We start from the raw sequence: 12,353 nt of genomic DNA on the forward strand, positions 1-12,353 counted from the left end.
TTTGCCGTTCCCTCCCCATCTTGACACATGGCATACTTTGTGGGCTGCCCCTTCTTGGACGTTTCTCAGTCCCACTGAATAAACAAGTGAGGGAAGGGATGAATTCTAATCGCTTGACTTACAGCCTTGCAATCCAGGCATTGTGATTTAAAGTCGGCACAGCTGATTATGAGGGGATTTTCATTCTTTATGGACTGACTGCTGGCTGGCATGACATCAGGGACTAGCATGCTGGTGCCTGGTATATATATTTTTTAATAAATAAAAATAAAAGATACTGTTTAGTTTTATAAGCACTGGTGACAGGTCATTGTAAAAATAAACTGCATGTCAGCATCAAATCCTCCATTTCCCCAATTCTTCTTTGGCTATTATCCTCTTGAGCGAAGGGGAGCCAGGAGCCAGTGTAATTCAAGACAGGACATTTGGGTCACCATATGTCACACACACACAAATTCCCAAGGGGCAGCAGGGATAATGTGTATTACTTAGCCCTTTTCCCGTTTCTCTGATTGGGATGTTAAAATGGGGAAAGAACCAACAGGCACTGATGTAATGTAGAACATAAGATGGTCCAAATGTGATTTTTGAAATGCTTCTTCTAGTTGGAGCCATTATCCATCAGCAACTGCTCCCCTCACTTTTCATTTTAAGTCTTTGGTTTGTTCCCCTAGATCTTCGGTAGATCAAGTTACTCTTTCTCCCCTTCCTTAAAAGGTGGCTGATGGATAGATCTCCTAAGCTGCCCTAACGATGGAAAGCCAAGCCTTTCCCCTCTTTTCCTAATTGATTTTCTTTTGCAAAGGGGGGAATCAATAAGTCAATTGAGGGGACAGCTATCTATCCCTTGACCCTGGCTTCTGTCTCTCCCCCCCCCCCAACCTCTGTCTACTAAAAAAATCAAAGCCTTCCCCTGAGTCTCCACAATTCCACTAATTTATACCCCTGAGTGGTAATCATTCTTGCTAGCCTTTCATCTGCGCTCTACCGCAGCTTCTGACAGTACTTAACGCTTGTTGCTGGGTGATTAGGCTGCCTTGTGTGGAGCATCCAAAAAAATGGCACTTTATGACACATTTGTGTAAATTACAGGGGGATGGAATTTCTTGTACAATTGTGTACAGGCGAAACGTTACGCTTTTATAAGGCTACAGTTTTAATATATTTCCCCCGCATGGCTGCAATTGAATATACATGTTTTTTTGCTATTATTGCAGAGCCTTGAGGGCAATGCACACACACACACACACACACACACACACACACAATGTTTGCTGTATATCCCAGCATAAAGGTTTTAAAGCATTAATAATAATTATTGTACAATTAGAGCGTTGTCTTGCTGTTATTGTATTTTATGTTGGGTTTGGTGGGAGGATGCTTTATAACAGAAAAAAGGCCTATTTCCTGGTGAATGTATATAATTCAGAGTCCCTAACCAATTGTCATGGGGTATGGGAGTAAGGGGACGACAGAGGATGAGATGGTTGGACAGTGTTCTCGAAGCTACGAACATGAGTTTGACCAAACTGCGGGAGGCAGTGCAAGACAGGAGTGCCTGGCGTGCTATGGTCCATGGGGTCACGAAGAGTCGGACACGACTAAACGACTAAACAACAACAATGGGAGTAAGTGGGACCCAGGTAGCGCTGTGGGTTAAACCACAGAGCCTAGAGCTTGCTGATCAGAAGGTCGGTGGTTCGAACCCCTGCGACGGGGTGAGCTCCCGTTGCTCAGTCCCAGCTCCGGCCAACCTAGCAGCTCAAAAGCACGTCAAAGTGCAAGTAGATAAATACCGTGTTTCCCCTTTTTTAAGACACCGTCTTATAACTTTTTTCCCTCAAAAAAACACACAGTGGCTTATTTTCAGGGGGTGTCTTTTTTTTAAAAAAAAAGTGCTGGTACAACTGGGACCCACTGGCTCAGGATGCTCGGTGCTCTCTTCTGCACATTGCTGGGCGCGTTGTTGGCGCTGCCAGTTCCGAGCGCCTGCAGGGTGGGGTGGGGGTGGCAGTGCTTTAAACCCCCAACCCTGTAGAAAGCAATGGAAGTTATGGACTGTAACAATCCTTAAGAGGCGCAGGTCTTAAAAAACCCCTGGTATCACCCTTGAAGCACAGCCTTCCAAAGTCAGGGGGGAATAGGTCTGTTTAGACAAAGGAAAGGATCGGGGGTGATTCTGTGCCCTGGGACCCACAGAACTACTTTAAAAATCCCAACCTGGGGGGGGGGTCAAATAGTGAAGCCCCATAGCCCTGTAGCAACAGAAGGCACATTCTGAAGCACCCGAGCTGTTCGGTTCCATAAAAAATCCAGGAATTGTAAAATTAACAACAATAATGGGGGGGCACTCTATCCAAAGAGTTAAGAAGGAATGGGAAAGTGTTGAGTTATATATGGAAAAATATGGAAAGGAAAGTTAGTTAAAGATAAAAAATAAATAATTATCGCAAGGGGAAAAATAACATCATAAAGGGTAATAATATTAAATATAAAATAGACAACACAACAGAAAAAGCAAGTATATGACTAAATGAGATCGCACAGGAGTGAGGGAAGTGGGGAGAGAGGGAGGGGGGTAAGGAATGGAAGGAGGCAATGGTTGGAGGAGGGTATAGGGGGATGAATTAAAGGAAAATTAAGACTGAGAAGCGCATGGTTTTTGTTTTTTAAAGATGCAAAGGCTTGCAATCAGCCAAAGTATAGAGCCCAACTTCTAGGAGACTGCGATCTACTTGCGGATTTATAAACTGGAGGTGATCTACCCCCGTTATATTGGTGTTCAGGTCAGAGTTGTTTTTAGAGAGAGGAAATATCCCATTTTTGAGGTTAAAGTAAAAGTTCCTGACCTTTTTTTTATAATGAGGAAATGCTGCTAAAACTCCGTTCTTCATTCCACGAAGGGGAGAGGGGGCGGGGCCGGGTGCTCAAAGACAAAAGAAATGGAAAAGGAGATAGCGATCAAATCCAGCCTCGCATTCATGCAGCCGTCGGGAGAGGCAGGGGCTGCAGCCGAGTGCTGCTTCACAAACAAACGGGGGAAAGTGCTTAGAACCCAGAGAATCCAGCTGAAAAACACGAAGCAGCAACAGCAATTGCACACACACCATCCCAAGCCAGCACAGTAACCAAGTCCCAAAAGCAAGAAAGGACTCAGCAAACACTGCTGCGGCCGGCGTTGCTGCTGCTGACTCGGGGAGCTCAGTGATCTCTTCCGCACAGCGCCTATCACTATGGCTTATTTTCGGGGTACGGTTTATATTTCTCAAATGCTTAGAAATGCTGCTATGGCTTATTTTATGACTACGCCTTAAAAAGGGGGAAACACGGTAGGTACTGAGGGAAGGTAAATGGCATTTCCGTGTGCTGCTCTGGTTCGCCAGAAGCGGCTTTGTCATGCTGGCCACAAGACCCGGAAGCTGTACGCCGGCTCCCTCGGCCAATAACGCAAGATGAGCGCCACAACCCCAGAGAGTCGGTCACGACTGGACCTAATGGTCAGGGGTCCCTTTACCTTTATGGGAGTAAGATATACGCCAAACCCCTTCTAACCCCTGGATCCAGCAAGTGTTAAGATATGTCAGGCTTGCTTGCTGTTGAGGTGATTGCCTGGGTGATGGTCCATTAAGGGGACCAAAGGAAAGGGACTCTCTGAGACATGGCAAATGAGTGTGCCCCCTCATATAGCTCATGGTTAGTTAGAAGGACAAAACCAGATTTGAGGTCAGAGAGCTTCCAGTGGTGGGAGCTAGAAGAAAAAGCAGCAAGCTGGAGAGAAAGCCAGAGTAGTGCATTGTTTTCTGTTTGAATCCAAGGCTGTGGATATGGGAGAAGCCAAACCTCCTTGAGGTATTGATGCCAGAAGCCCCTCCATCATAGGCACTGGTTGTATATATGTGTAAATAAACCATATATCATTAAGACACCACAGTCTCCGCTGTGCTTCATGTCGTGCTCCTTCTGGTGTAGTTTGCCCACCTTTCGTCTCCACTCTGTACCCAGCTCTCACCTGAGGCTCCTAGAACCTGTCAGCATGCAACAGTGGCCATGCCCCGGGAATGGCTTCAACTGGCCAGCTAAACCAGGTGAGGGTAGCAGATGGGCCTCAAACCCTCTGTGAGTTATGGATTTCCACTGTATGCTTGGGTGGATTGAGCAGACAAGAGCAATAGTGGCTCCAACGGTCAAGAAGGCAGTGACTGCACATGCTGTAGTGGGAAGTGAGGGGCAGATTAGGCTTGGCAACCCGGAAAGGTAGCCCATCTAGGAGGAAGACTCTCGTCCTAAACCTCCACTGCCTTGTAGGATATCTTTGGGAGAAAGAAAGAAGTTAACCCTAAACTAATGTAGAGTGGAGTGATTCTTTATTGCTTATTCTTCACAAATACTATATATATATATATATATATATATATATATATATATATATAGACATTACCATACCATACAATATATATATTAAACTTACATACATTATACACAGCAGGACAAACACAATACTGAAAATCATCATTGTTTATCTTTTTCTTTTTCCTGCTATTGCCATCCTTAAATAAGGATAAATTGGGTTACAGTAAAAAGGGAAATAAATAAATAAAAATAAAATAAAAAATAATGGGAAAAGGGGGGGGGAAGAAATTTTAAAAAAGAAAAAGGAAAAAATAGAAAATAAAAAAGAAAATAATAATAATTTATACTTCCTGTTACTGTAGTTCCATGTGTATAGAGTTATTATTTATACTTGAATGTCATTACCATTGGTACAAACCTCTGGAACTATTTTTCTAATCATTCTTCTTTCCTTTTGCATCCTGGCAATTATATTTCAACTCTGTTTCCTTTTAGTAAAAGGAGTAGAGTGGAGTCTCTAAGATAGTTTTATGGCACCTTGCATGCCTCCTTCTGGTAACTCCTGCAGCCAAGCTGGTGCCAAACGTCTTGCTCTGTTTTCCTTTATACCACATCAACAAGGCCGAGATGGGGGTCTTGTCATCTGGGCAGCCCAGGACCTCCATACATGCTGCCCAGGCTTGCGCCCTGGGGAGGTCTCTTCAGTGGTGCTAATGTAGTGGTTTGATATCACCCCTGGAGGCGTACTCCATTGTCTCTCGAGACAGATGGATGCCAGCAACTTGGAAGCCGTTCCACAGATATTCTAGTGAGTCCACGCGTTTCCCAGAAAGCTCTGCCTCCCCACTCCCTGGAATGTCAGAAGTGCCCATCGATTGGTTCCTGACAATTTGCAACACTCCAGCAGGTGCCTCGCCATTGGCTTCTCCTGCTTTGTATAGTACTAAGAGGAAGTACTAATTGGGCTGTCAATGGCCCATTTCATGCTGCGATTCAAAGGTGAAGTTTAGCAGAGCCAACTGCCAGATGAGTCATAAAAATAAATGAGCTTGTTGGAGGGGATATATCTTGAATGTCAGTCGGCACCACAGCTAATCTAATATCAGAAACGCGGCTTAAGGTAGATTGACTTCAGCGCGTCTGCAGCTGTGTCAGCAAAGGGGAGGAAATTAGTTAGGCCAGCATATCTTCATAGCTGGGCTCCCTTCCTCAGTGAATATCTGTAGGCAAAATAATGGAAATTCAGAGGATCATAGATCAGTCTAACTTCTTGTAGACATGGTTCTCCTCCTCCCCATTATATCCTCACTTAGGCTGAGAGACAGTGACTGGACCAAAATTACCCAGGGAGCTTTGTGGCTATTTGCACCCTGGTCTATCAGGTCCTAATCAAACACACAAACCACTACACCACACTGCTCTTGAGAGCACCCCCAGTAGTTGACCATCAGTAAAGGGCACTTGCTCCCTTCTGTATTTTAATTGTGTGTTTTTAAAAAAATAAAAAATAAAAAGAACTATCTCTTGGAGGCGGGATTCTTTGCTTTTCTACAACTGATCAGGATATACTTGATTAACCTCCAAATGTGAAAAACATAGTGTGTGGCATGAGGTGAAAGTTCTGCCCGTGATGTTATAATAGGTGGCAGCTCTGTTAGTAAATCCAAGCGGGAGCTGCAACAAAAAGTGTGGAAGGTTCTAGTCAGGCAGCCTTGTTTTTTTTTCTAGGATACTCCATTCCATTTGCTTCCCCCCATCGTCCCCCCATTCCATTTCCTTTGAGCACATTCAGTCTTTGTTCCTGTTCTCTTTCTCTCTCACACACCACCCTTAGGATTTTTTTAGAAATGTCTTTCTTTCTTTTTTGTAATACGGTACTTCTACAAAGTTGCTGATACCTCTCTCTTGTGACTAGGGTGCAACAGAAACAGCACTAACCTCCCCAGAGGGATTTACTGGCATATATCCATAGCCCCATCTCCAAACTCCCCAACAATCCCTTATTTCTCCCTCCCCCATCACACAAATGGTCAGTTTTACAAAAGAGCTTGTTAAATTCAACATGCCACAACTTGAAGAAGAAGACAAGCAGAACTATTACAACCACAGTGCATTCACAAACCCCAATTGCCAATTCTCATCATTGTTGAAGTTTAGTTATGTGCTGGAGCTACAGCAAAGGTTTCTAATCCTCCTGGAAATTATAATATGCATGTCAAAAGCATTTTTAGATATTAATCTTTAGGAGGGGATTGGATTTTACAGGATTAGATTAGGCTCTTTTAAAAACTCTATTTATGGGTTTTGTTTTTAAGGGCTGAGCATGAGCAACAGAAACAAACCCCTCTAAAATCTTCAGTGCTGGTTGATATCAGGAACATCAACAGCATAAGAGACCAGGGATTAGCCAAAATCTGCACTGTGAAACAATATGTGTCTGTGAATGCTCTAACAAAAACTTCATAGTGTTGTTGTTGTTTTTAAACCAAACCATGGTAGCTGGCCATAATGAAAATACTTGCTTGTTTGCTTGAGATCATAGAAGGATTCCTTCCAGTGAATTTGTCACAGGTACAATCAAAACCTCTTTGAGAAATTTTGTGTGTTTTATTGAAGTGGTGGTGCTTTTTTCAACAACAACAACAACAACAACAAACCTCCTTTTAACAATCCTTACAGATATTTTACTGCAACAGGACACTTCAAAATCTCCTTGAATTTTAGGAGCTAACTGCAGGTAAAAAGCAGATGCATGGCAGAGAACCTGAACACTCTTTAAAATTGTCACAGGAAAGGTTCATCTCAAGCACAGAAGTGAGAGGCAGAATAGATGCTTATCCCATTTCCCATAGATCCTCTGCTCCAAACGCTGCTCCCCTCGCAGCTTTTCCATCTATGGGCTCCAATCCTGGGTTTGAAAAGGAAAATACCTGACTGGAACCTCTAATATGAGGACGTTGGGTAGGCAGCTTAAGCACTCCCTTCCTCCCCCCACAGTGGCTCCTGATATTAAAAACAGCATCCAGGCTCTCTTATGCAAGCTGGTGTGTGATATGTAGTTAGCCAGCTACCTTAGGTGAAATTTGGTGGACCCTCTGCTTTTGGAGATGAGCAGAATCCCCCCGAAATTTGCTGTGACTTTTATGAAAAACTGGTTTGTACTTTCCTTGGGTGTTCTTTTGCTCAAGCAGCAGCACACCCTCCCCATTTTATCCTGACATTTAGGTGCAGTTTGGTGCCAAATCTCTCGCCAGGTGGAGGAATGTCTTCTCCTATTGGAATCCCAATACATGTGCATCGAATGATAGTGGGGGGACGGAAAGACAGGTGACACCCCTCAGTGTTGCTCAAACTTGGGTCCCCAGCTGTTGTCGGACTACAACTCGCATCATCCCTGACCACTGGTCCTCCTAGCTAGGGATGCTGGAAATTGTAGTCCCACAACAGCTGGGGATCCTGGTTTGAGAAACACATAATTTTACGCATATTAATGGTGGACATAGGTGTGGTGCATGCCCCTGAGAAATGTTGCTTCTGGAAACTCTTTTAGCTTCTCTCAAAATTCCTGAGATCCTTTGCTCCAGATGGAAACTCCAACTTTCCACTCAAAACTTTGTTGTAAGATGGGGTAGACACCATGGTGCCCCCTGGATCCTGTTTGACTACAACTCCCATCATCCTTGACCATGAGCCATGCTGATAGGGGCTTATGGGAGTTGTAATTCAACAGCATCTAACCCTGGCTACCTCTGGTGTAAAGAGACCTAGTGACAATGGTACACCATACAACCAATTTAAAAACAAATTCATTGAGACAAATTGAATTCATGGTGTATGTATTTATTGCATTTATAGATTGCCTTTCTGTCACGGTGCACAAGGTGATTTAAATTCTGAAGTAGTACTAAAAACAAGCAAACCAGGAGATGTTTTGCTGCGAGTGCTGGTATGATTACAAAATGTAGGATGCCAGAGATTAGTTCAGGAACTGAAAAGACCCCCTGGGCCAAGTTCATGGCCAAGGTGAAATCTGAATTGTGGACTCCCCCTCCCCCGGTCCCTAAAACTGCATGGTGTAATTCACAATGTCTCCAGCACAAACCTTGACCAAATCCATCCATTTTCTTCATTCTCCAAAGTGTCAGCCACCATCTGGTTACAATTTTTTACACATGCTTTCTTTAGCATGATACAGGAGGGAGGGAAGGAGAATAAGATCATGATTGCTCCTTCATCTGATTTCCCCGGATACCATTCCCCATTCCTTTTTTGCTTCAGTATGTGATTAGAGATTATGCTCGCTCAGAATCATGTGTCTTTGAAACAGGACCTATCTCTTAACTGAACTTTCTAGCATCTTTTTCAAAAGATGTTTATGACCGCAGGGTCAATCCTTATCAGTTTATTTACAATACGATTATTTGCTGGGAGCATTGAAATATCAGGACAGAAACTTGCCCAGTTCAAGAGATGTATGACTACCATCCCCAAGTCCTTTCACTTTTCGCCAAATTCCTACTGTAGTTTGAATTAGCCTTAAATATTATTTTAGATCCCATTTGGGGGCCATGTCGAGAAAAGGAAACACAAGAAACTGAACCAATTCTTACCAAAATTATTTCAACTTCCATTGAAATGCCTACAGACATTTCACCTGGGTTGGAACCTGAAAATTCATCCTGAAGCTATGCTCGAAGTGAAATGTTGAATTAGTTCTATTAAAGCATACCACAGTTAGCAGAACAAAACAAGTAGAAATCTGATCCTGCCTTTTTGCTTATGTAAATGACGGTTGCTAACCAAGTTGCCCTCCAACTCCAGACTCCAACTCCCATCTGCCCCAGCCATCATGGCCAACACTCAAGGATCATGGGAAATATAGTCTAGCATCTTTTAGAAGGCCACAAGTTAGCCACTCCTGATATAAATGAAAGAGCCAGACTTCCAGCAGACCAAGCATTATTCAGGAAAGATTTGTGGTCCACATTTCTGTTTTCGCCCTTCTTAATGGACGACAAATGGGTTTTAAGTGGAGAAGATTCCATTTCTTGGCAAGTTGCTCAAACTCCTCCTACCCTTAATTCTTTCCTTTAGCTCTGAGCCTGCAAAACAGGCTTAACAGTTTCCTTGCTTTTGCAAAACCAAGGAAGTGATCATGCACGTCTTGCAATTAGAAAAGGTGGCAAAATCATCAGCATCTGTTAGATGTAAGGCTAACATATTCATTAAATTCCTACAATCAAAGGCTGTTGTTTACATGTCTCTCCTGAGGGAATGGAAAGAAAGAAAAGGAATAGCAGCCACCTAACCTCCACGCGGTATAAAATATTCATAGTGGCATGGAGTGTCTGAACCCTCACGCTTAAAGAAATATATAGGGCAAGGGCAGCAAATGGGATTGGATTTCTTGCAATCTAATCATTTTGCCCCATATGCAGACCTCAATCTGTTTAGGATTGTTAAAATTCCAAGGTATTGTATCTTGCCTTCCCTGGAGAATGCTGGGAAGAATTACAGACAGTGTCTGGAACAGATGGGATGTCAGGGACAGAAAGGCAGCAAAATTTGAAAAAAGGGGGGAAAGGGGGAGGAAAGAAAGGACCGTTATTAACACCTTCCCTGCCTGCCACCCTTAGAAGGGGTTGTATAGGGAAGTGACCAAATGTAATCACTGCAGCTTCTTGGAGCCACTGTCAAACACGCATCAACCAAGAAGGAAAACGATTAGAAAGTGGCTCAAATGCCACTTTTCTTCCTCTAAACACAAGGCAGCTATTTCAGCCCCATATTTTTAAAAGTAATTTTATAGGTTTTCATAGGTGTATATCAAAATATAGCTACAGAACAAAACCTGGTCATAACACCCCTCCCTCCCTCCCTCCCTCCCATTCGCCAGCAACAAGGCAAGTATTTGTCTCTATAATATCCGTTCTACTGTTAGTTTTTCTACAAAGTTTCTCCTATGCGATTCTGCATATTTTTGAGATCAGGGGAAGTTAGAAAGATCACCCAAGCAGCTGAGTGCAAAGTTTTAATGAGGCATGCAAGGAAGTCATTGCTGCGAAAAAGAGAAAGATTTACGAAACAGTAGGAGAGACGAGAGTTCCTGCTACTTTCTAATTAGTACATCTCACCTAGCCCGACATGTGGAAGCTGAGATTGCAAACGTGTGTCTTTTTAGCCTATGGTTGACATGAATGACCTTTAGCTGCTTCTCAGTCTCTTATGGATAACTTTAATGTTCTATATATTTCTTTATATACTGTTAACCACATAGAAGCTGTATTACCTTCGAGCAGTCTATATGCTTTGTTAAATAAATACAAATAAAATAAATCTCAAACGGGCAGGGGACTCTAGCAAACAGCAGAGCACAGCCCACTTCAGGTAGCAGATACTGGGGGGAAGAAAGGGACAGGGGGGCATTGGAGGCTGGCTATGTGTCATGCGGCCCTTAAAGGCCCCTCCTGTCCTCAGGTCCTGTTGCTGGTATTGAAATAAGGTGCAGTCAACTTCTGAACATGGAAGGGAGGGGAAAACTTCTGCCCTTTGTCAAAGGCTGCAAAACAATTCAAATGCATAACTCTCTGCACTGCCAGAATGCCATACAAAAAAGGCTAGTCTGGCCTAGTGTCTGCTATGCTTTGGAGCCCCCAGTGCAGCTGGCCAGATAGAGGTACTGCAGCTACTGGTATGGGGAACCACTTGGCCATAGAGCGCCTCTGGCTGTGGCTTGTCTCCTCAAACTGAGAGCAACTGGCCCTTGGTGCGAATGTTGTGGTGTATCAGAGTGCCACTCCCTAATTGTCATGGGAGCAGGTGGGAGCAGGTCTAAATCACTGAGCCTCTTGGCCGATCAGAAGGTCAGCGGTTCAAATCTGTGCGACAGGATGAGCTCCCATTGCTCTATCCCAGTTTCTGCCAACCTAGCAGTTCAAACGCATACCAGTGCAAGTAGATAAATAGGTACTGCTGCGGCGGGAAGGTAAATGGCATTTCCATGTGCTCTGGCACTTGTCATGGTGTTCTTTTGTGCCAGAAACACTTTAGCCATGCTGGCCACATGACCTGGAAAGCTGTCTGCGGACAAACGCCAGCTCCCTTGGCCTGAAAGCAAGATGAGCGCCATACTCCATAGTCTCATTTGACTGGACTTAACCGTCCAGGGGTCCTTTACCTTTATTGTTACCCCTGCTTGAGGAGGAAGAGGAAGAAGAAGAAGAAGAAGAAGAAGAAGAAGAAGAAGAAGAAGAAGAAGCCATTAATAGTAGCATTTATTTTTTTTATTTAAAAAATCAACATGATATAAATACAGTGGTACCTCACGTTGCGAACAGGATCCATTCCGGCGGCTCGTTCGCAACATGAAAAGGTGGCAACATGAAGCGCTGGATCTGCGCATGCGCGTGATGCAATGTGGTGCTTCTGTGCATGCACAAAGCGCAAATTAGTGCTTCTGCGCATGCGTGCAGGTTACAGACGTATCATGAGGTATGACTGTAAAAACAAGCTCATGGATATTGCCTCATGGTATGCTGTGTAAGCTATATCAGGATCACACACATTTCTTCCATGGGGGAGAGATACAAACTGCCCTTTTCATAAGGCCCTGGAACATGCAAAAGTCACTTTATCATCCTCTAGCTGTCATGCATCATCTCCCTGCCCCCCATCAATTGATTGTAGCCAATGGCCATTACACATTACAATACAATGCGAACACAAATCACACAGCTGCAAAACAGAAAAAAGCATACATCATCTGCAAAGCAGCACTTGGCAAGCCTGTGTTCAATTTATACATTTGGTTCTTTTAATCCCTTGCTTTTGGGTAGTAATTAAAAGGACTTAACATTGTTGTTCAAGTGGTATATCGAATGCATTAGCGTTGATCTTTAAGTGCATGCATTTATTGAAGGGTGGGGCAAAGGATTAGTTCTGTTTGTGTTAGGTTAATCCATTTGCATGTACGACAGCAACACTGTAGCTCAGAAGCAAAAAAT

The sequence above is a fragment of the Zootoca vivipara genome, chromosome 5 (assembly GCF_965207765.1).
Source record: "Zootoca vivipara chromosome 5, rZooViv2.hap1.1, whole genome shotgun sequence".
NCBI lineage: Eukaryota > Metazoa > Chordata > Lepidosauria > Squamata > Lacertidae > Zootoca > Zootoca vivipara.